General features: G+C 37.9%; 1 long non-coding RNA gene across 4 annotated transcripts in view; it reads left to right on the top strand.

Moving 5' to 3' along the window:
- LOC110808778 (uncharacterized) overlaps positions 1-19,490 on the top strand; it is a 69,258-nt gene extending 49,768 nt beyond the window's left edge. For 2 of the 4 annotated variants that reach the window (XR_015816559.1, XR_015816558.1), the window contains one exon: positions 19,142-19,490. This is a non-coding gene — a long non-coding RNA (uncharacterized LOC110808778). Of the gene's footprint in view, positions 1-12,445; positions 12,529-12,902; positions 18,231-19,141 lie in introns of all 4 variants that reach the window. The other 2 variants (XR_015816561.1, XR_015816562.1) reach the window with 2 other exon arrangements.
- The last annotated feature ends 6,467 nt before the right edge of the window (positions 19,491-25,957 follow it).

The following is a 25,957-nucleotide window of genomic DNA, read 5'->3' on the forward strand; positions in this document are numbered from 1 at the left end:
GTTGTTTACAACCTATGGGCAAATGTCTATTTATAACATTTCCCAAGCAATCTGGATGAGTAGAAACTCTTAGAATAAAATAATAAAATAATATTTTAGATAAAATTCTATCTAAATATAGAATAATTACATAATAAAATAATTATTTTATCCTAAATAAATTAATTAAATAATCTTAAGGGATAGACTTATAATAAAATAATAATTAAAATAACATAATATTTATCCCATGTGAATTTTATGTAAAACACATGTGAAAATTAATTTAGACATATGAGATTTTAATTTAAAACATTGGTAATTTAAAAAGTGAGTCCCAAAGCCTTTTAAATACTAAAATAATAATAATAATAAATTAATTAATTAAAATGGTCAGTGAGGGCCAGTTTGGGCAACCCGTACGAGTTGGGTCGGCTGACGCACACGAGTCACACAAGGCAGGCTCACAGGTTGGTCCACGAGCCCATTTGGCTGGCTAGGCAAATTCCTAGCCCAATTGCTCGGGGCACGCGTGTTCAGTCCCATGGGCTTATGCGCGCAAGGCTGCTTCTGCAAGCGAGACTTGCAGGAATTTTAGTCTGTGCTAGTGGGGCTGTTGCTCCGCTTGAACTCGCATGTGTGCGGGCCTAGCAACGCATATGCGCGTGGTGCATGCATGTGGGCCATCTTCTTCGAGAGTGGGCTACCCATGGGTTCAACATCCTAGGCCGGTGGCCCATCTTGGCCACAAGGCCTTGAGGCTTCCTCGAGTTGGGCCCAAAGCTTGGGCTTCCTTTTTTATTCTTCAAGCCCATTAATCTTACTTGGGCTTTAAGTCTTCTAGTTTGGACAAACTTGGCCCATCTCTTGGAATAATCAATTAGGAAAGTATTCAGGGATGAAATTACTTTCCTGTTCTGGGCGTTTCTCATTGATACAAGATTGCATCTTTGGAACTAATTATAGGCTATCTAGGATCACTTCATCCAACCCCTTTTCAAAAAGATTCATCCTCGAATCTAGACCTTCATCATAAGGGAAAAGATTAGTGATTACAATAGAAAACAAACCATACTTCCCCGACATGTTTACTTTGTTGTTGATCTATGTCATAGCTTGATTTAAAATTCCTTCAGGATCTGGATCAAATCTTTGTAGGCCACTTGCATGGTAATTAGTCGTAAGAGAAAAATAGTATCACTATGCAAAGAGTGGTTAGGGTCAAAATGAATCTCCCTGTAGGTAAGTACAATTAAACTTCTCTTTTCACTAGAGATATTCCTTAACATTTTGTCCCTGTCTTCAGGACACTCCCCTGTTTTTTCTCTTTGGTTTTCTCTTTGGTTTTCTCTTAATGGACCATATTTACCTATCTGTTAGGCAGCCTTTATGCTTAATGGGCCATTGACTTTTTCTACAACATTTTTTCTCTTTTATGCCCTTTTTGAGTATTTATCAAAAGACCATTTAATTTTGACCTGATCTTCATGTGGCTGTTTTGGTGATAAAGGCGTAAGGACATGATTTAGACCATTTTTTCATAATGAATATCGATTGGTGCAGCCGTCACATCGTACTAGACTATCAAACTACGAAGGTCTCCCAAGTATCAGGTGACTAGCATGCATAAGTACAATGTCACAACATACCTCATCGTGATATTTCTCGATGGAGAACGTCACTATGACTTGCTTGGTAACTTAGGTTTCACCACACTCATTCAACCACCGTAACCGGTAGGGAGTTAGATGCCTGATGTATGTTACCCTGCTCTTTTCACGAATAGAGTGCTTGCCACATTGGCATAGGTACCTCTGTCAATGATCATTCCATATACCTTACCATTGAAAAGACATCGCATGTAGAAAATATTCTCCCTCTGCTTGTCTTCACTCCTAACTTGCACGTTGAGAGCTCTTCGGACAACAAGGACATTACTCCTAAGTGGAGTATCTTCGATGGATTGAGGCATACTGTATACCTACAAGAAATGTTAGTGAAAAGAATACATTCTCTCCCTTAACTTCCCTCGTGTTTACCTGAAAATCTCTCAATTGATAGCCTTGTTTGTCGAGTTAAGCGTTCAAAATCAGAATCACTTGAATCAAGTTTGCACATCAGTCCTTATGACACAACAAAGAACCCTAAAAGGATCTAATTTATGCAGAAGCTTAGAAATAAGCACACAGAAAAAGTAACAATGTGCCTTTTGGGTGTTAAGAAATTAGTATAGATTAGTCACTTAATTATGTAATGGAACAAATAAAAAATAAAAGAAAGAAATGTAGATCACAATGATTGACAAGACGGACTAATGCGTAGGGACCCGATCAATCCCGATTGGTATAATCCCGATCAATCCCAATTTTTTCATGCAACGTTGATGCAAAATTATAGAAATGCAATTCGAGAATTAAATGTGGATAGTGTGTGGAATGAAAACACAAGTTTTTGCTCACACCCATTAGGTAATGTACTTTGCCTTCGATTTCTCAAAGAATTTCGAGTCACCAGTCAGGCAGCTATTCTGCTTTTGCTATGCAAAATACAAATAATGTGTCAATTGCCTTGGGGTATAACTGGGATACTTTGATATTTTTGATATATATATATATTTTTCGAATAATAAACACGAACCACTTAAATTGAACGGATAGATATGAATCCAAGTGGGATGCAATATGAATTAACAAAAAAATAAATTTGAATGTTAATTTAAGAACAAAAATGTTGAAAGCAATAAAGATAGATTTTGAGTTTTAGGAGCCTAAACTCTTGTAACAAATGATGTGACATCCTAAGTGCTAATTAAGACAAATAGGTGTCAGATACAGATTCAGAATAATGAGTGCATGATAAAATTTATACAGCGAGACAAAATCATTACAAATCCTTTACAAATATATATGAGTTCCAATACATATATATACTGAGGCCAGAAGTAGCAACAAAATACAAATCAAAACATAAGGGCCACTTCTTTTACTATGCTACTAACTCATCAGAGTGCAGAAACAGTCATGCACTCAGACTTGTGGATCCTTAGGATCATCGTAGACTTCCAAGGATAGGTCAGCCTGCGTTTCCTAACTTTCTTCCTCATCTGGGGGGGAGGCACGAAAAGAGTGAGTTCTATATGCTCAGTAAGGAAAATAGTATTAAATTAACATCGTAAGATTTCAAAAGTTAATTATTTTATCTTATCCTTTAACTTCCTCATTTACCTATTTCACATTATAGAAAACTATTTATTTGTTAAAAAAATGATATTTTAACATAAAAAATCAACAATACATCATGCCAAATAATAGAGAGAATCAAATAAATCATGAAATGCTCAGATGTTCGTGTCATACTTCACGAAGTCGTTACAACTTCCATCTCTGAGGGTAGATACGGATTTCTAAATATCCAAGTGGAATGACAATATCAGATACAGATACGGTAATTTGCTTATACCCATTTTCAGCTGGCCAAACCATGGTACGATCTATTACCACGGTCGTACTAACCATAGTGGTCCTAACAGATATCTATAGTCATGATATTACTTAGACACGGGTGACCCCTACAGATAGTGCAACACAACCCTCGTCAGAGGGTACACTGTCATCCACTGGGAGCGGTCCCCTTATGTCTTTTTAGACTAGATAGGGGAACAAGAAATAGATACCCCAAAGGATAAGAGGAATAGATACTCCTCAAAGATAAAAAGTCAAACGAGATACTTGATGCAACATGCATGTCAATATAGATACACTTCAGACCATACAATCTTTATTCAATTTTTTTTTCTTTTCTTTTATACTTTTATTGTTGCCGATTACATATTATATTTATTACATGCAAATTCATCAAGCGTTTATAATTCACATAGCATGTTTAAAAACAAAAAAAAATTCGACTCATCTGAACATAGAAGCATACAAAACAGGAAAAATATAAATCATATTAAATTCATTTATCTAAAAATATTCTTTAAGACAGAGAAAAAAATACTAGATTTCTTACCAAAATCTTGATGTTTTCTCCTTCACCATTCTCCAGGAGTTGCCTACAATTATCGACATAATTCTTCTAATGACTCTGGGCTGTAGCCAAGTTCTTGCGGATTATCACAACCTTCTCAATAATCTCTTGGATGAAGTCCAGTCCCAAATGATGCTGGTTTCCGACTTCACTCCAACAAGTGGGAGAACGACAAGGCCTACTATACAATGCTTTATATAGAGCCATACTGATACTAGAATAATAACTATTATTATAAGCAAATTCACATAAGATGAGATACCCATACTAGTTTTTGCCAAAGTCAAGGATACAAGCACGCAACATGTCCTCCAACGTGTGTATCGTACGTTCTGATTGACCATCCATTTGGGGATGATAAGCAGTGCTGAAATACAATTAAGACGCTAGAGCTTTCTAAAAGCTGTCCTAAAAGTGGGAAGTAAATCGATGATCTCGATCAGACACTATAGATGAGGGAACAGTATAAAGTCGAGCAATCTCATCAACATAAAGATAAGCTAATTTACTGGTGGAATCAATGGTCCTGATGGGTAAGAAATGGGTGGTCTTGGTTAGTCTGTCAACAATGACCCAAATAGTATTCCAACTAGAACAGGTCTTGGGCAATCCTTTGACAAAATCTATGGTCACATGCTACCACTTCCATTTAGGAATTGAAAGACCTCGTAACAAACTGTTGGGTCTCTGATGTTCTACTTTAATTCTCTAGCAAGTAACGCATTGAGAGACGTAGTCGACTATGTCCTTTTTCATACCTGGCCACTAGTATTGACGCTTCAAGTCTTAGTACATCTTGGTACTCTCGGGATATATGGATAACTTAGAAGCATGGCAGTTTTGAGAACATCTGCCCTTATAGCAACTGGAACCCAAATTCAGTTTTGAAATCTAAACAATCCATCATCTAAAATCCTGAAATTAAGAAATTCATCAGAAAACAAATTACCTAGATTCTTGGTGAGTTTCAGTTCCGTAGATTGAGCCTCCCAAATTTTCATGAAGAGATCCAGTAGGGCTTAAATATGAGTAAGATAGGTGCCTTTTCCATAGTAGCTAAGGCAGAGTGACTGTATGGTATCCATCAATTTCCAACTAGAGGCTATGGTTTAGGCCAACACTGCAGACTCCTTTCGGCTTACTGCATCAGCAGCTACATGTTCTCTACCAGGGTGGTTGATGATTTTGCAATCATAGTCCTTCCGGAGATCCATCCACCATATCTGTCTCATATTTAACTCCCTTTGCAAGAAGATATATTTCAAACTCTTGTGGTTAGCATAAATCTCAAAAGTCTAACCAAACAAGTAATGGCACCATATTTTCAGGGCAAAGATAATGGCTGTCAACTTCAGGTCGTGGGTAGAGTAATTTCACTTATGAGGTTTCAACTATCGGGACCCATAAGCGACTACTCTACCATGTTGCATCAAAACACACCCTAAGCCAATATGAGGTGTATCACAATAGACCTAAAATCTTCTAATAATGTCAGGAGGATCAACACAGGAGCAAAGATAAGACAATGCTTCAATTCTATGAAGCTTTCATTATATTCATAATTCGAGATAAATGATATGCCCTTTCGAGTGAGTCGGGTCAATGAAGTAGCAATCTTAACAAATCTATTGATGAATTGCCGATAGTAACCTACCAAGCCAAGAAAACTACGTACTTCAACAACATTGGTGGGCAGATTCAAGTTGACTGTTATTTCAATCTTTGACGGATCCACAAAAACTCATTCACTTGAAATTACATGACTGAGGAAGGAAACTCGATCCAACTAAAAGGAGTATTTGCTAAGTTTAGCATATAGTTGATTCCGATAAAGGGTCTTCAACACTTTAGTCAAGTGTACTGCATGTTCTTCAATGCTTTTAGAGTATAATATGATGTCATTAATAAATATGATGACATACTAATCTAGTAAGTGCTGAAAAACTCTATTAATGAGGTCCATGAACACTGCAGGGGCATTAGTTAACCCAAATGATATTACCCTGAACTCATACAAACCATACCTATACCGAAAAGTTGTCTTCAAAATATCTTCTTCTTTGACTCTCAGTTGGTGATATCCCGTCCTGAGGCCAATTTTGGAGAAGACCGTGGCTCCTTGTAATTGATTAAAGAGGTCGTTGATTTGAGGTAAGGGGTACTTTATTTTAACTCTTACTCGATTGAGTTTCTAGTAATCCACGTAGAGTTTGAGGGAACCATCCATTGTTTTCACGAACAATACTAGAGCACCCCAAGGAGAGTGACTAGGGCGGATAAACTTCTGGGTAATTAGTTCAAAAAGCTGATTTTCTAGCTCTGCAAGCTCAACACAACTCATATGATAGGTAGACTTTGAGATTAGTTGGGTTTCGGGCAACAAAGCAATTAGGAACTCTACTTCTCGTGGGGGAGGCAAAATAGGAAATTGGATGCGAAAGACATTAAGAAAGTTGCAAATAATTGGTGTGGAACACACAACAGGATCAACACCCATATTCCTATTTATTCAATTGTTAGGAAAAACAATAACAGTAGATTTTATTCCTTTTTTGGGGACCGCAAAGTTACAATTTTACTTTCACAATCGATGATTGCTCTATAATTTTCTAATTAGTCCATTCCTAATATCACATCAAATCTTAAAAAATTTAATAATATTATATTCACATGTACTTGTATCCCTGAAGCCTTTATTGTACAATCTTTATATACACAATGAGCTTTTAATAATCTCCTAGAAGGAGTTTCTACTATTAATATTTCCACTAAAGGTTCTGGCCTAATGTCAAGCTTATAAGCAAATGCACAGGAAATAAAAGAGTGAGTAGCACCTGTATCGATCAAATCCTTTTCAGAAATATCATAAATAGAAAGTATACCCTAGATGAGAACATGAGTGGGGAGAGTACCGGGTTCATCTAAGTGGTACACACGACCCTGTGTTATAGGCCTGGCCACGTCCTTCAATTGCTTAAGGCAATTTTTTATAAGATATTTGGTGCTTCTGCACCGATAGCAGGCGTGATTGATATGCCAACAGGGTAGGTCACCATGTGAGCAACCATAATACTGACAAGGTTGGGTAGGTCGGGTAGGCTGACCTGTAGGTGGAGGTAAAGCAGGGAGAAGGGCAACTAGTTCATTTATCGAGGTGGCTACTTACTAGGTCAAGTAATCTCTTTTTAAGCTGTTGGGGTTGTTTTTGTTGTGTACGGACTCAGACAATGCATTGGTATTCGGCCGAGATGAGATCTTCAGCCAACTGGGCATGTTTTAGCACCTCTACATACAAGCTGGGTCTTAGCATCACAACTCGGTCATAGATGTCGACATAAAGGCCCTTTAGAAACTTTCTAACTTTTCAACTTTTTGGGGTGACCATTAAAGGGGCAAACTTAGACAATTGGACGAAATGGTCTGCATACTGGGCGATCATTAGATTTCGTTGGCGGAGGTCATGAAATTCTTCCTTTTTTTCTCGAACATAGGCAATGAAAAAGTTATCAAAGAATGCATCCATGAAAACTTTTCAGGTGGTAGGGGCAAGTAGGACTTCCTTCTTAAGTCGCCACCAATATTTGGTCTCACCGTTTAGCATAAAGCTACTAAGGGAACTTTTTATTCCTCTATTAGGTATAAGAAAGAGAAAAGTTTCTCTATTTGTAGGATCCAAGCTTCGCTTATTAAGGGGTCATGGCCACCTTCAAAATGTGGTGGGTTAAACTTCCTAAACTCTGCTATGTTATAAGAAATAGACCTCTTAGTTGTTCAGTATTCTGGGGTAGGAGGTGGACAATGGTTGGCTTGATTTTGTCTTACGGCTATAGTCAATCCTTGGATGGCTCGGAAAAGTTCGATAAATTCAGCCCTGATCGGGTGAAGCCCTAATAAGACAGAGATGGTTTAAAACACTTTCCTCTTTAATTCAGAAAACACGTAGTATCTACACCCTAATTCATTAACCAACCTTATAAATCAGTTTATTTAGTAAACATTCAGAATTCATTATTTTAGTATCATAACTCAAGATATAAACAGTTCAATGAATAACATAATTCAGTATTCAATATCACAATTTAGACAGTAAGTAGTTCAGTAGATGTTAATTCAGTATTGCAGTATCATAAACATTACACATAATTTCCTATTCATTCATATTAGTTTATATCCTATTCATTTAGAATTTATTATTTTTCTCGGGCTGGGTTGTTACACCCAGAATCTTAACCCAATTGGATGCAATATCAAAACTCAAACAACTTCATTAAAATCCCACCCCTTAATTGAAATGACAATCCTAAAATTAAGAAAGTAATAAGAAAAACTAGGGAACAAAAATGAGGAAAAGAAAGAAAGATGCCACAGACTTACCTAATAACTCAATCCTAGCTCCTCGGTTGAACTAAGACTTCAGCAAGCTCACTGAGCTTGAAAGAACTTGAAGAGAAAACTTAGCATAAGGCTAATCAAAGCTCAAAGCTTTATTTTATTAATTCTTAAAAGATTGTTTTTACACTGCTTGAGCTAAGGCTTTTATATAGGTTCTTAATTACTACTTCTACATAGAGTAGGATTTAGAATTCCTATCCATATTCTAATTCCTAATTTAGTTGAAAAACAAATATTTAATTAATTAAATAATAAAATTTTATCCTAATTTTGAATTTAAATACATAAAATAAATACCTATCCTTATCCAAATCCTAATTAATCTTATGGATAAGGTTTACATTAAAATATTAATTAATGGTCTTCTCCTCCTAATTTTTTAAGGATATCTTCTCTTCAACCTTGAATAGAATTCCACCTTCATAATTGGCATATTTTGCACATGAAAAAATTGGAAAACTTGGATACCTTGTAGAAAATAAGAAATGTTGAATTTTTGGAGTCCAAAAAGAACTAGGAAAAACAAACAACACGAGTGGGCTGGTTTACATCCAGATTGGGCCATGGGCGTTGTGGGCTGGGCCATAAGCTTCGCTAGTCTAGCTGGGCCACAAGCCACGTTAGTCGGGATGTGGGTCACACGGATGGGCCAGTTGGACCGCACTGGTCTACTTCTTAGGCGTAGGCTACTCGGGTTGAGCTTGGATTGTGCGGGCTGTTCGGGTTAGGCTTGGATCGAGCAAGCTACTGCTGTGTGGGCATGGGCCCATACACGTGCGCCCTTGTTGGGCGTGAACTTTATTTCCTGCCCGCATGTGGAGCACTTCCTACGCACATCCATGTGTGCGCTTGGCATGCAGAGTTGTTTGTCCGCATGCCTCGCTTGCTGTCTCACGCGGGTGATGGACCCTCATGTGCAAGTGGGCTCTTTCACACATGTGGTTGCCCGCACATGTGCCAAAGGGATGCCACATGTGTGACACATGCTATCCACCATTCTCTTTTAGGCCTTGCCCTACTTTAGCCATGAGATCTTTGAGCCACCTTGGGTTGGGCCATAAATGGGCTTTTCTTCTTGCTTTGTAACTTCCCCAAGCCCATGAAGCATTACTTGGAAAAGTAGTTAGGGATGAAGTTACTTTCCTATCCAAGGTATTCCTGTTTAGGGAACTGGAATTTATTTTCCTATTTAGGGTGCTCTTATTTAGGAAACTAGAATTTATTTTCTTGTTCAAGGCGTTCCTATTTAGGAAATTGGAATTTACTTTTTTATTTGAGTCAATCTCGTTTAGAAAATAAAAGGGTTCTGGAATTGCTTGCTTGTTTGGGATGGGACCTATGGGAATCCTTGTAAGAAAAGGATTTCATCTTTTTTCCACGCCTACGCATGTTCATCTATTGTACCGCATGGGTAGGAACTCGTGCAACGGTGGACTCGCGAGTAATTATTTTGCAGGAGTTCGAATTTCCATGGAGTTCCTTTTTGGTGTGAGATTTCATCTTTGGAACTAAGTTAGGGCCATCCAGGATCACATCATAAGAGATGACATGAGCTGGATCACGATGGTATTTTCGAAGCATAGATATATGGAAGATGTCATGAATTCCAAAAAGCTGAGGGGAAGGTCTAAGTGATATTCAACAGAGCTAACCCATTCCAAGATTTGAAAAGTTTTAATGAATCTAGGACTTAGTTTTCCACGTCTCTCAAACCTCATGATTCCCCTTACTTGAGAGACCTTGAGAAAAACATGATCTCCCACTGCAAATTCTAAATCCTTCATACTGTTGTCAGCATAGCTCTTTTGCTAACTTTTAGCATAAAGAAGATTTCATCTAATGATCAAAATTTTTCAATAGTTTCATGAACTAGGTTGGGCCTGAATAGATCTCCCTTCTTAACTTCACCCCAATAGGAAGGAAAATGGCAAGGTCTGCCATACAATGCCTCATAGAGTGTCATCCCTATACTGGAGCAATAATTGTTATTGTATGCAAACTCCACTAAAGGCAAATGTCTATCCCAACTACCTCCAAAATCCAAGATACATGCCCTCAACATATCATCTAGTGTCTATCTAGTCCTTTCAGGTTGCCCATTTGATTGAGGGTGGAAGGTAGTACTGAAAGAAAAACGAGAATCGAGAGCATCTTGAAAACTAGACCAAAATCTAGAGGTAAACCAAGAGTCTCGGTCAGAAACCATGCATACTGGGATACTGTGAACATGGACGATCTCTCGAATATACAACTCAACTATTCGACTTAGAGGATCAATTGTCTACATACCGAAGAAGTGTGCAAGCTTTGTCAACTTGTCGACACAACTCATATAGCATTATGTCCATAACTAGTCCGGGGTAGTCCAATGATAAGCCCATGGTCACATGTTCCTATTTCCATTCAAGAATAGGAAGAGGCTAGAGCAAACCACTAGGTTGTTGATGCTCAGGCTTCACCTATTGATAGGTAATATGCATGGAGATAAAGTCCATGATGTTCCTTTTCATCCCTAGCCACCAAAAATGGGATTTCAAATCATGGTATATCTTGGTGCTACGAGGATGAATAAATAATCAAGAGGAATGGGCCTCCCTCAATATATCATGTCTCAACTGTAAATCCTCTAATACCCATAAGTGGTTTTTGAATCATACAATATCATCATCAAAAACCCTAGTGTTAGTCTTAACCCCAAGAGAGATCTTTTCTCTTTGTTTCATGATCTAGGGATCTCTAGATTGAGAATCCCTAATTCTCTCTATGAAGTAAGGCTGACAATGCATATGGGTGAGATAGGCACCATCATCAGTGGTGATAATGTAACACTCCGCCCATCACTGTGCTAAAATAATTTGGAAACCTATTTATTCGGGCCTTTGGCCGCCTTGAATTTAAATTAATTTACGTTATTTTCGAGATTTGTAATTTTGATCTATTTTTATTTTTATTTCTATTTATTTTATTTCAAAAGAAAAATTGAGAAAAAAATTGAAAAACAACGAAACAGGAAAAAACCTACTCGTGGAAAAAATCCTACGAGAAAATGGTTTGCCCACACGGGTGCTTGGCTCTGTGCGCGCGCACATGCGCACACAGTGGCTGCGGGGCATGCGTATAGCACACACGACCCATCTGCCTGCTAGAATGCATGGGATGTGTGCACAACGCGCACGTCCCCTACGCATGCACGCATAACATAGGACGTGTGCACAGCGTGCACGTCCCGTCTACACACACGACACGGGGTCAAGACCTGCGCGCACGTCTTGTCACGCGTAGGTGGGCCTTCCGTGCACCACTTCGCGTACGGACTGACGCCACACGTTGTGCGTGTGCCGTCCGTGTAACAAACCTGTGCGGACAGGCCTTGTGCACCTGGGGCTTGCTCGCAATAAGTCTACACGTGTGACGCCTAATGCACTTAAGCCTTGCGTGTGCGACAACATGCATTTGTGCCTGCAGGCTAGCCTGCAGCGCGCCGACCAGGCACTGTCAACTCTGGCAATGCACCGTCGCTACCTTGGGTGATGTGCCCTTTGACGAGATTGATATCGCACTATCTGTAGGGGTCACCCATGGCTAAGTAATATCATGACTATAGATATCTGTTAGGACCACTATAGTTTGTATGACCGTGGTCATAGATCGTACCATGATTTGGCCACCCGGAAGTGGGCTTAAGCAAATTATCGTATCTGTATCTGATCTAGTCATTTCACTTGGGCAGTTGAAAATCTATATATGCCCTTAGAGATGGAAGTTCGTAACGACTTTGCGAAGCATGACAGAAAAAATCTCTGCATTCCATGATTTATTTGATTTTATCTATTATTTGGCATGATATATGTATATTTGATTTTCTATACTATCGTACAGTTTTGATATGCAAATAAATAATTTTTTCCTAACGATGAGTTAGGTGAACAAGGAAGTTAAATAGTGAGATAAAATAATAAAATTTTGAAATCTTATGATGTTAATTTAATACTGTTTTCCTTAATGAGCATATGGAACTCACGTTTTTCATTCCCCCCCCCCCCAGACAAGGAAGAAAACGAGGAACCACAGGCAGACCTATCCTTGGAAGTTTATGAGGATCCCGTGGATCCACAAGTCTGAGTGCATGTATGTTCCCGCACTCTGATAAATTCCAGTACCATAGTGAAAGAAGTGGCCCTTATATTTTGTATTTTGTTACCACTTCTGGCCTCAGTTTACTTATGTATTTATAACATTATATATATATTTGTAAGAAATTTGTTAAGGTTTAGTTCCACTGAATAAATATTATCATGCACTCATTATTTTGAATCTGTATCTGACCCTATTTGCCTTCATTGGCACCTGGGATCTCACAGGTGGTATCAGAGCCAAATATCGCAGAACAAAGCTCTTATATTGAGGCTTAGGATAGATAAACTATTTATAGTACCTAGGAAATATAAATGTCCACCTTTCAAAGATTAAACCTCCAACTCATGTCTTTCTTTCTTTTGTAGGAATGACGCAGGAAAGACCATCTATAAAGCGTACTGAACGACCTGAAGCCCTGGATCATCCGACCACGGCTGAATTTGCATAAGCTTTTCAAGCCATTCAAGGATTAACTGCAGCCGTATGACAAAACCAGACCAACCCTTGTTTACCCCCTGCCCTAAAATTCTGGAATACAGATCGGTCTATCTCCCATAATATATCAGAGTTTAGGAAACTTAACCCCCCACACTTTGAAGGTGGCCCTGATCCTTTAGTAGCCAAAGCCTGGATCCTAAAAATAGAGAAGCTCTTCTCTGTACTAGACCTGACCAAGAACAAAAAGTCCCTCTTGCAGCTTTTATCTTAAATGGTGAAGCCAAACACTGGTGGCGACTTAAGAAAGAAGTCCTGCCTACCCCTATTACCTGGGAAGTTTGCATGGATGCTCTCTTTGACAAATTCTTCCCTGCTTATGTTCGAAAAAAGAAAGAGGAAGAATTCCAGGACCTCAGCCAAGGAAACTTGTCTGCGGCCCAATATTCAGCCCAATTTGTTCAACTATCTAGGTTTGTCCCTTTGATGATTGCCCCGAAAAACAGAAAAACTAGGAAGCTTTTCAAGGGCCTTCGTGCTAATATTTATGACTAGTTCACAATACTGAGACCCAGCTCGTATGCAGAGGTGTTAAACATACCTAATTAACTGAAGATCTTATCTCGACTAAGCACCAACACTTTGCTTGAGTTCGAGCCCAACAACAGCCCCAACAGCTTAGAAAGAGATTGCCTGACCCAGTAAGTAACCCCTAGACAAATGAATCAGAATTTTCCTTTCTCCTACCTTGCCCCCACCTACAGCTCCACCTGCCCGAGCTAACCAACCTTGTCAACATTGTGGTCACTCGCATGGTAACCTGCCATGTCAGTATATCAATCACGTCTGCTATCAGTGCGGAAGCACCCAACACCTTATAAAGGACTGCCCTTAACAATCGAAGGATGTAGCCTGACCCATAGCATAAGGTCGAATGTACCACTTAGATAAAACTGAAGTCCTTCCTGTTCTTGTTCTCATCTAGGGTATGCTTTCTATTCATTATATTCTTGCCAAGGCTTTGATTGATACTAGTGCAACTCACTCTTTTATTTCTTGTGCATTTGCTGGTAACTTAGAATTGAGACCAAAAGCTTTAGGAAAAATGCTAGTAGTGGAAACTCCCTTTAAGGGACTACTAGAAGCTCATTGCATATATCAAGACTGTAGGATAAAAACTTCAGGGATAGAAGTATGTGTAAACTTTATACTATTAGATTTTGTAAGATTTGATGTAATGTTAGGAATGAATTAGTTGGAAAAGTATAAAGTTATAATAGACTGTGAAAGTAAAATTGTAACTTTGGGATCCTCGAAAAAGGAATAAAAGTTGTTATCATTTTTTTAACAATTGAAGGAACAAGAATATGGACATTGATCTTGCTGTGTGTTCCATACCCCTTGTTTGCAATTTTTCTGATGTCTTTTCCATCGAACTCCCTAATCTAGCTCCCGCATGTGAGGTAGAGTTCCTGATTGAATTATTGCCCAGAACCCAACTGATCTCAAAGCTCGTGTATCACATGAGTCGCACTGAGCTAACAGAGTTAGAACATCAACTTTCTGATCTTATCACCCAAAATTCATTCGTCCTAGCCATTCTCCTTAGGGCACTCTAGTGTTGTTCGTAAAGAAAAATAATGGTACCCTCCGACTCTGCGTAGACTATAGGGAACTCAACTAAGTGACCGTTAAAAGTAAGTACCCCTTACCCCGGATCAATGATTTCTTCAATTAACTGCAAGGAGCCACGATCTTCTCTAAGATTGATCCTAGAATTGGGTACCACTAGTTGAGAGTGAAGGAAGAAGATATTCCAAAAACTACCTTTCGGTATAGATATGGATTGTACGAGTTCAAGATGATACCGTTCAGATTGACTAATGCCCCAGCAGCGTTCATAGACCTAATGAATTGAGTTTTCTAACACGCACTGGATTGATACGTCATCGTCTTTATTGATGACATTCTAGTGTATTCTAAAAGTCACAGGAAACACATTGTGCATTTAGCTGAAGTACTGGAGACTCTCCGCCAAAACCAACTTTATACAACACTAATCAAGTGTTCCTTTTGGTTGGATCGAATTTCTTTTCTCGGTCATATAATCTTAAGTGAAGGAGTTTCTGTAGACCTGTTTGAGGTGGAATCAATGACCAGCTAGAGTCTGCCCACCAATGTGGCTGAGGTACATAGTTTCCTTGCCTTGACAGACTACTATCGATGATTAATTGACTAATTTGCCAAGATTGCTACACCCATGACTCGACTCACAAGAAAGGGTGTACCCTTCATTTGGAATTATGCATGTAGTGAAAGCTTTATAGAACTAAAGTGTCGTCTCACCTCTGCCCCTGTGTTAATCCTCCTAGATAATGAAGGGAGATTCTAAGTTTACTGTGACGCATCTCATATTGGTTTGGGGTGTGTCTTGATGCAGCATGGCAGAGTAGTCACCTATGGATCCTGACAGCTCAAAGTCCACGAGCAAAACTGCCCTACCCATGACCTAAAGCTGGCAGCCATTGTCTTTGTCCTAAAGTTGTGGCACCATTACCTGTATGGTTCGAAATCTACACTGATCATAAGAGTCTCAAATATATCTTTTCGCAACGAGAATTAAATATGAGGCCAAGACGCTAGATGGATCTTCTGAAGGATTATGATTGTCAGATCATTTATCACCCCATGAGAGGGAATGTAGTCGCTGAGGCTCTAAGTCGATGAGAGCCTATTATGCTGGTCCAAACCATGGCCTCCAGTTAGAAGATGTTGGACATTATGCAATCACTCTGCCTTAACTATTATGGCAAGGGCACCTATCTAGCCCAGATCCAAGCCCTACCAGATCTCTTTATGAAGATCTAGGAAGCACAAGCCACGAACCCAAAACTCATCAAGAGCTTGGGTAAGTTCACTTCAGATGAATGTCCTAATTTTAGGATCTCTGATGACAGATTATTCAGATTTTGGAACCAAATTTGGGTCCCCGATGCAGTACGCACAAATGTACTCAAGACCGCCCATGCTTCCAAGTTATCCATCCATCCCAGAAGTATTAAGATGTACCAATACTTGAAACGACAAAATATTGATGGTCAGGAATGAAGAAGGATATAGTTGACTAAATTTTCTGATGCCTTACTTGTCAACAGATAAAGGTAGAACATCAGATACCCGATGGCTTACTACAAGGTCTTTCAATTTTTTGAATGAAAATGAGAGCACATGACTATGGATTTTATCACTGGATTGCCCAGGACCTATCCTGGTCAAAATGCCATTTGGGTAATTGTGGATAGGCTGACCAAGACTGCCCATTTCCTACCTATTCGAACCATGGACTCTACCAATAAGTTAGCCCACCTATATGTGGATGAGATTGTTTGACTTTATGGAGTTCCTTCATCTATTGTATCCGACCGAAACCTCCGGTTTACCTCCCACTTTTGGGATAGCTTCCAAGAACCGTTGGGATCTGGGTTGTACTTCAGCACCGCTTATCATCCCCAGACGGATGGTTAATCTGAGCGTACGATCCAGATATTGAAAGACATGTTATGTGCTTGCATTCTCAACTTTGGTGATAACTAGTACTAGTATCTTCCTCTTTGTGAATTCGTTTATAATAGTAATTATCATTCCAGCATTGGTATGGCCCCGTATGAAGCTTTGTATGGAAGGCCTTGTTATTCCCCTACTTGCTGGAGTGAAGTTGGGAACCAGTGCCACTTAGGACCAGATTTCATTCAGGAGACCATTGAGAAAGTCGCAATTATCCCCAAGAATTTGGCAACTTCCCAGAGTCCCCAAAAGAGCTATGTCAATAATCGTAGGTTACGATTTTGCCGTAGAAAATCAAGTTTTTCTAAAAATCTACCCCCACAAAAACAAGATGGTGTTTAGAAAGAGAGAAAAGTTGAGCCCTCATTAAGTGGGATCTTTTTCGATCATCGAGCGCACTGGACCTGTGGCTTATTGCCTCACTCTATCCCGGGAGTTTACAGGTTGACATGATGTATTTTATGTTCGATGCTCAAGAGGTACCACCCTGATCCTTCTCATGTTATTCCTCGTGTGAGGTACAAATAGAGGTCGATATGACCTATGACGAGGTTCCTGTAGAAATTCTCGAGTGGACTGATAAGATCTTACGTAACAAGACGATTCCCATAGTGAAGGTACATTGACAACATTACACCCCGGAAGACAACGTGGGAGTGAGAGGAGGAAATACGGAAGAAGTATCCAAACTTATTCGAGACAAATTTAGGGACCAAATTTTTTTTTATTGGAGGGATATAACACCCCGCCTATCACTGTGCTAAAATAATTTGGAAATCCTATTTATTCGAGCCTTTAGCTGCCTTGAATTTAAATTAATTTACATTGTTCTCGAGATTTGTAATTTTGATTTATTTTTATTAATTTTATTATTATTTTAAATTATTATTTTTATTTTAAAAGGAAAATTTAGTAAAAAAATCAAAAAATAGCAAAATGGGTAAAAACCCACTAGCGAAGAAAATCCTGCGAGAAAACGGTTTGCCCATGCGAGTGTTGGGCACTGTGCACATGAGCATGCGTGTAAAGTGGCCGTGGGGCATGCGCACAATGCACATAACCCATCCACACGCCAGCGCGCATGAGACGTGCGCATAGCGTGCGTGTCCCCTCCGCACGCACGCACGCACGGGAGTGCAGACAGTGTGCACGTCCCCTCCATGCGCACGACATGGGGTCAGGACCAGCGCGCGCGTCCTGTCAAGCGCTGGTGGGCCGTTTACATGTCACTTCGCGAACGGATTGGTGCCGCACACTGTGCACACACCGTCTGTGCAGCTGGCTTGCACGGACAAACCCTGTGCGCTTGGGGCCTACGTGCAGGCTAGCCCATGCACGCGATGCATAGGTCTATGCGCTTGCAAGCTAGCCTACAGTGCACTAGTCGAGTACTGTCACCTCGGGCAGTGCACTGAAGCTACCTTGGGTGTCGCACCAACACCACTGGTGGAGGAAAGTTTCCTCCCTCATTTTTTGTGAAAAAAATCTTTTTTTACTCTCTCTTCACCGAATTTTTCCACTTGGTGTGAATCCAACAGTTTTGAAATTCTATAAATTGCCCTTCCCTTTCCCTTACTCTCCAAACTTCCATTTCTTCAATTTTTTAGAGGTTTAAAGAGAGAGAGAGAGAGTAAAATAATGAGAGAAGAAAAGAAAGAAAGGAAAACAGTGAAGAAGAAAACATCGAGATTTCGGTAAGAAATCTAGCATTACTTTTAATATCTTAAAGAGTATTTTTAGGTAAACAAATTTAATATGATAGTTATTTTTCCTGTTTTGCATGCCTCTATATTCAAATGAGTCGAATTGCTATGATTTTCAAGCATGTTATGTGATTTACTGACACTTGATGAATTTGCATATAATAGATGCAATATATAGTCCCTGATAATAAAAGTAAATAAAAGAAAAAAAAAAATAGAATGAAACATGTATAGTCCAAAGTGTATCTGTATTGACATGCATATTGCATCAAGTGTCTCGTTAGACTTTTTATCTATAAAGGGTATCTATTCCCTTTGCCCTTCGAGGTATCTGTTTTTCACTCCCCTATCTGGTCTAGAAAGATGTAAGAGGACCGGTCCCAGTGGATGACAGCGTGTCATCTGACGAGAATGGTATTGCATTATCTGTAAGGGTCACCCGTGGCTAAATAATGTCATGACTATAAATTTCTGTTAGGACCACTATGGTTAAAACGGTTATGGTCATAGATCGTATCATGGTTTGACTAGCCGGAAGTGGGCTTGAGTAAATTGCTGTATCTGTATCTGATTTGGTTATTCCACTTGGGCAGTTGAAAATCTGTATCTGCCCTCAGATGTGGAAGTTTGTAATGACTTCGCGAAGTATGGCACGAAAAATTTGTGCATTCCATGATTTATTTGATTTTCTCTATTATTTGGTATGATATATATATATTTGATTTTCGGTGCTAACGTACTATTTTGATGTGCAAATAATGGTTCTTCCCTAATGATGAGTTAGGTGAACAAGAAAGCTAAACGATGAGATAAAATAATAAACTTTTGAAATCTTACAATGTTAATTTAATACTGATTTCCTTATTGAGCATATAGAACTCACTCTTTCTATTTTTCTCCAGATGAGGAAGAAAATAAGGAACTGCAGGCAGACCTATCCTTGGAAGTCTATGAGGATCCCGTGGATCCACAACTTTGAGTGCATGTCTGTTCCCGCACTCTGATGAATTCTAGTAGCAAAGTGAAAGAAGTAGCCCTTATGTTTTGTATTTTGTTGCCACTTCTGGTCTCAATTTATGTATGTATTTGGAACATTATATATATATCTATAAGGGATTTGTTAAGGTTTGATTCCGCTGCATAAATATTATCATACGTTTATTATTTTAAATTTATATTTGACACCCATTTGTCTTAATTAACACATGGGATGTCACAGATAATGTGTAATAACAATATATCCATTGTCCACTTTTGAGTACTTAACTAGAATAATTGTTATCTAATTTAAGCTATTTCATTTATTTTGATGAGGATAAAAGATGGGGTCGAAATTAGGAAAGCAGCATAAAAGGGCACGCTTTTTGAAATTAAGAGCAAATCTCGTTGCAATTGGGATTGACAACTAAAAATCAAGGAGAAAATAATTTTAGAAAGCAAACGGGAGGCAAAAATCATTAGGGAAAATCCCATTCAAAGCAAAACAGGAAACCCTAATCTTTTTGGGTTATAAAAGGAGACCAAAGGCAGAAAACTAGGAAGATCATCATCATAGCCACATATTGCAGTACCTACAACCTTTTGCAGGTTTGTTTCTTCTTCTTCTTCTCAGTATTCAAGAACTTTATTTTGTATTAAGTCCACTATGAGTGGCTAATAACTTCTTTTCACAGTTATCAGATCTAGCGAAACACCATTTTGTATTGTGAGATCGAAGTAAATTAATTCTTGTTTTATTTAAGTTCAAGTATTTGTTTATTTCTTTGCACATATATTATTGTTGTTTGTTAATTGTTTAAATAGGGCCTATTAGGCATGCAATGTAGCAGCATATAACCATCTCAGCAGCTTAAATCCGTAATTGTTTGAGCTGTTCGGTACCCAATGGAAATTAGTTCCAAACTAAGGGAGTAAGCAATTTAGTTGACCAGTTCACGCAGCTGAATTTGGCAACCTGAATTAGGTTTTTCTGTCTCTCAAGGCTATTGATAAATTAAATTCTAAGGGCATTCCTAGGACTATTTGATTGATGAGAATCAGTTAACGAACATTTCTTGGTTGATTTCGGATTAAGAAAAAATTGGTGGTTGGAACGTTTCCAACTACTAGAATTGGTTTGTTGTACTTTAGTAAAACTAATTACTGCATCTATGATCGATTACATAACTACAAATTAGTTATTTCTTTAACTAATAATCATTTTTATATCTTATTTATTCTCTAGACTGTTTCAAAGACTTCTTTGTTGTTTTACTTCATTATAGTTTGGTGTTTATATTTTCCTACTTTTTAAACTAAAAGAAAGCCCCCATTGTTTTGTTTTTCACTCACTAGTCAAAGAAGAGAATTAGTTCTCAATTCCCTGAGGATTCAACCATGCTTACAACGATTACAATTTTTTCTTAGTAGTTAAATAGGATCTTTATTTTTGGTGGATTCGGCATCCATCAAGTGTCTAAGGACAAGTCCTTGACAGTTGTGAGTAAATATAGCTCAAATACCATCACCTGTGTAAAGAAATCATAACTTTTCCTATTGAGGGTGTCAGCTACAACATTACCTTTTCTAGGATGATAGGAAGTGGTGTAATCATAATCCTTCAACAGATCCAACTAACGTCTCTATCTCATATTTAATTCCTTTTAAGTGAAGAGATACTTTAAACTCTTGCGATCAGTAAAAATCTCAAAGGTTTCACCATAAAGATAATGTTGCCAAATCTTTAAGGAAAAAACAATCACCGCAAGCTCAAGGTCATGTATAGGGTAGTTGAGCTCATGTGTTTCTAATTGTTTAGAACCGTAAATAACTACTCTACCATACTGCATAAGTACACAACGCAAGCCTAGGCGAGAAACATCACAATAAACTATGAAACCACCAGAGCTATCAGGAATGGTCAAATAAGAGCTGTGGTCAATCGATGTTTCATCTCTAAGAAGGTCTCTTCACATTCGGAATTCTAAATGAACTTGGAATCTTTTTGGGTCAATCGAGACAATGGAGCAGCGAGTTTTGAGAAACCCTCCATAAAACATCCATAATAATCAATAAAACCTAGAAAGTTCAAACCTCTAACATAGTAGTTGGCTGTTTCTAACCAAGGATTGCCTCTATCTTGGAGGGATCAACGAAAATGCCCACACTAGAGAATATCTCCAACAAAAGCTACATTGTCAGCCAGAACTTGCACTCGTTAAATTTAGTGTATAGCTTGTTCTGCCATAGCGTCTCCAAGATATGCATCAGATGTACTGAATGATCTACTAGGTTCTGAGAATAGACAAGTATGTCATCAATGAAGACTATAACATACTTATCTAATACTGGCCTGAATACCCAGTTCATGAGATCCATAAAGACTATTAGAGTATTGGTTAGTCCAAATAGCATAATTAGGAATTCATAATGTCCATAAAGAGATTAAAAAGCCATCTTAGGAATATCTTCGACTTTAACCCGTAATTGATGATAGCCCAATTGTAGGTCAATTTTAAAAAAGACCAATGCATTTATAGCTGCTTCAACAAATCATCACTCTTAGGTAATAGATATTTGTTTTTTACTATCACCCGATTCAATTCACGGTAGTCTATACACATTCTCATAGATCCATCATTTTTCCTCATAAAAAGAACTGGAGCACCCTAAGATGAAGTACTCAATTGTAAAAATCCCTTAGTCTGAAGCTTTTGTAACTAACTACCCGATTCTTATAACTCAACACGACCCATCCGGTATGAAGTCTTTGAAATAGGAAGTGTACTTGGCAATATATTGATAGAGAATTCAACTTCTCTTTCCGAAAGCATGACTGACAACTTATCAGGAAAGATATCCAGAAAATGCCTCACAACTGGGATATTGTGAATATCTAACTCAGGATTCGTTTTGCCTAATTTCAAAGAAAAATTTAATTAGTAGATAATAATTTTCTTGGGAAAACTCTTGATTAATAAATTATAGAATAAGAAAATACAAAACAAAATATTTTTATTATTGATTAATTACATTGATTTTTTTCAGTGAGTACTATTAGGAGGATGAAACAAGACTATTTGATGCAAATAATCAAGGGTAACATAATAGGCAACTAACCAATCTATACCCAAAATTACATCATACCTTTGAAAATCTAAGAGTAGAAGGTCAACTTGTAATTCCCTACCTGCCACCTTAACCCTACAGGATTTATACACCAAACTAGATACAAGTAAATCCCTAGCTGGTGTCTCTGTTACTATAGTCTTATCTAAATGTACAAGAATACTAGATAAAAGCTTAGCAAAATTAATAGACACAAAGAAATGAATAACATCAAGATCAATAAGATCACACGTAAAAGAGTTAGAGATAGAAAGCATACTCTCAATGACTGTCGATGTAGCCTCTGGATCTAGCTCTATCATCTGGAATGCTTGACCCTTGAAAACTAGCTCACGGATTGCTTGGGGGCAATTTTTCACATAATGACTGGTCTAACCATAATAGTAACAAACATTGGTGGCCTTATAACAGGGACGATCACTGTGCCTAATACCACATTACCTATAAATAGGACCAGAAGGAGCAACAATACTGGCTAGTGATGGAGCGGTAACAAGAGTAACTCTAGGTCACTTATCAATTGGATCCTGAGATGGTTGCTTCCTCTTTAGATGATCAAGAATCCTAGAATCACTAGCTTGCTTGAAAAAAGCAGTAAACAACTCTTATGCTAACTAAGCAATGGTCCAGTACCTCAGGATAAGTGGTTGGCCTAAACATGGCTACACGGTCATAAATATAAGCTTTGAGGCCCTTCAGGAAACATTAGGCCCTCTTGGCCTCAATAAATACCAACTCTAGTGTAAATCTGGATAATTGTGCAAACTTTGCAGCGTAAACACTCACTAACATGTTGCCCTACTTGAGTTCCTAAAACTCATCTTCTTTCTTCTCACAAACACATATTAGAAAGAATTTCTAATAAAAAACATCTAAGAACTTGTTCTAAGTGATAGAAGTAGGCAAGGTATCTCTCTTTAGGCACCACCATGTTCTGTCTTACCAATAAGAACAAAGGCAGCAGGGGGAACTTTCTGCTCATTAGTCAGATTCATAATAGTGAAAATATGTTCGATCTACACAAGCCATCACCTAGCTAACATAGGATTAGGATAACCAACGCATTATGGTGGATTGAGCTTCCAAAATTCAAAAATACAACTAGTAATGGTTCTATTTTGTGTAGAATGATTATCAACTGGGCATTGACGATCAATATTCTGTTGCAGATGCACCTGCCAATCAACAATATGGGTCAAACCTTGGATAACCTTGAGTATCTTCGTAAACTCTGCTCGAGTAGGGGTATCATCAAGGTGCTCAACAGGTGGTCTTCCACATGGCATATTGCCTACACAAGGAAGACAACTACTTAGAAAGTAGTAAATATATCTTAAGGTTACTAAGATTTCCAATTCAGCTAAAGTGGTTTTCTAATTTGTCCTATCTTAACCCTAACCTCAATTATATGGGATGTTCATAGGAATCTACTTTGATACCACCTATGACATCTTGATGCCAATCGGGGCACTAATGTCTAATAGAGCATATATAAAGTAAATATATATAGAGCAGCGAAACTATACATCCCAATATAAAATAGACAAAGCTATATAATGAGGTAAACAAGCTATCTACATTTACATACAAGTGTTGAGGTATTTTATATACAACAATAGCCTCTACAGGTTCAACAAAATATACATAGTCTGCTCCCATAACTAATCCTCCTAAAATGGAATCTAGACAAGGCTCCTTAGTACAATCGTCAAAATCTGCATCTAGGAGGAGGGTTAGAATTGGATGAGTTCTAATATTTAGTAAGACAAATAATATTAAAGTTACACAAATTTGTTTTGAAAACATTCTGTAATGCAAAGTTAAAATAATACAGTGATATATCCAATGTCAATAAACCATAATTTCCATACTATACAATTTTCACAATAATAATTCAATCATCATAGGCACTCAATACAACATTCAATGTGTTTAAGTGACATTCAACCAATGTTAATGATGCTCAATACCATATTCAATGGTTTACAACACACACACGCATACACAAGATTAGACTCATCTTTGAAGTTTTTATCACCATTTTAAAGTATAAATTATGTCACATTGATTATAAATTTACATGCGCAACCACTTATGTTTATTTCCAAGGAGGGCACCAGGTCACCAACTAGTTAAGGGTGGTGCACAAACAATCAATTACAATACAATAACATGAAAGAATACGTACAATCACTCAATTCTCTCCAAGTGTCATCCCATAATTTTCATTCTGGTCGTCGTCATTCATTTTCTCAAGCCCCAAAATAGTGAATAGCAATCAGTTTAGCCTCCTTGACTACTGAACTTGGTCCCATAAATGGAACCCAATACCACATCCAAAGCTTAATGGTTTTCCTATTAAACTTAATATCCCTATAAGGAAATGCAATAAACTGGATTTAAACTACATTCTTTGTTATTTAAATTTTATACTCTTTAAGTTTCTTAATTTAATTTTTTATTTTTTATATTAGTTTGTCCTAATAATTACTAAAGTTTTAAATTTAAGTTCCATTTAGATTTTTAAATAGATTTTATTTTATTGTATTCTATTTCTCTTATTTTGAATTATTTTATTTTTTTATATTATAGTTATTTATTTCTTAGCTTAATTATTCTGAATTAGTTTTTCTTCACCGTTTCCTTTCAATTTCCAAAACCATACGAATCCTTCCCAAATTTATTCCAATTGTTACTTTTTAATTTAATTTTCTCAAATTATATTAAATTTGTAATTTCTTCCTCAAGGCCTATTTTGTCCAGGTTGTACAGCCCAAGAGATGAATTTCTCTTGTTGGGCCTGTGGCCTAGCAGGCTTCTGTGAAGGCCCCTCGACATGTTTATGCTTGTCGGGCCAGCACAGCATGCTGGCCTGTTGTGCAGGGCAGCTGGCCCATGGGGTATGGGCAGATGTGTAGTGGAACACCCGCGCATCTCCTTATATGCCAATACGCACATGGTGCTTGACACAAGGTGTCCGGCACTCATACGACTCTGCTAGCATTCACGGAATGCCTAACAGAGCCTCTCCTTGACTGGCGCAGCAATTTGCTCAACAACATTGTGTCAGGGACGTTTCTTGGTGCTTCTGAATGCCCAAAAATCACCCCCTTACGTAAATTCACATGGGCAAGTTGTGCATGCCCAGCATTTTGGCACTTTGGTGCCTGACACATCTGACATAAGTAATTTTGCTTCTGTCAGCACCCCCTTTCCCCTTTTGTTTAGCAACTCATCGTTTGATTCATCTTGTCAGTATTCATTCATCAATCATCAGTATTCAAAAATCATTCAAAACAATTCAAATAAATAATTTAAATGCATTCATGTACTCACCTACACATTCTATTTAAAAATGCCAATTTTTCTTATTTATAAAGAGATTTACTGAAAGAATTGCACTCTATAAATCCATATCTGCATTAATTAAATTATCACCCATCTTACCTCAAAGGAATTTATAGACTTAAGCTAGAAGACACAAGGATATAGTTAGGTTTTGAAGACTGAAGGAAGGTTCTGCAACACGGTGAAGTTGTTGCAGAAAACTAGAATTAATTTCCAGGTTTTTGAAGTGTTTAAATCTATTTAGCTGATTTCTAACAGGTTTC

The sequence above is a fragment of the Carica papaya genome, chromosome 9 (assembly GCF_054855325.1).
Source record: "Carica papaya isolate Zhongbai chromosome 9, ASM5485532v1, whole genome shotgun sequence".
NCBI classification, from domain to species: Eukaryota; Viridiplantae; Streptophyta; class Magnoliopsida; order Brassicales; family Caricaceae; genus Carica; species Carica papaya.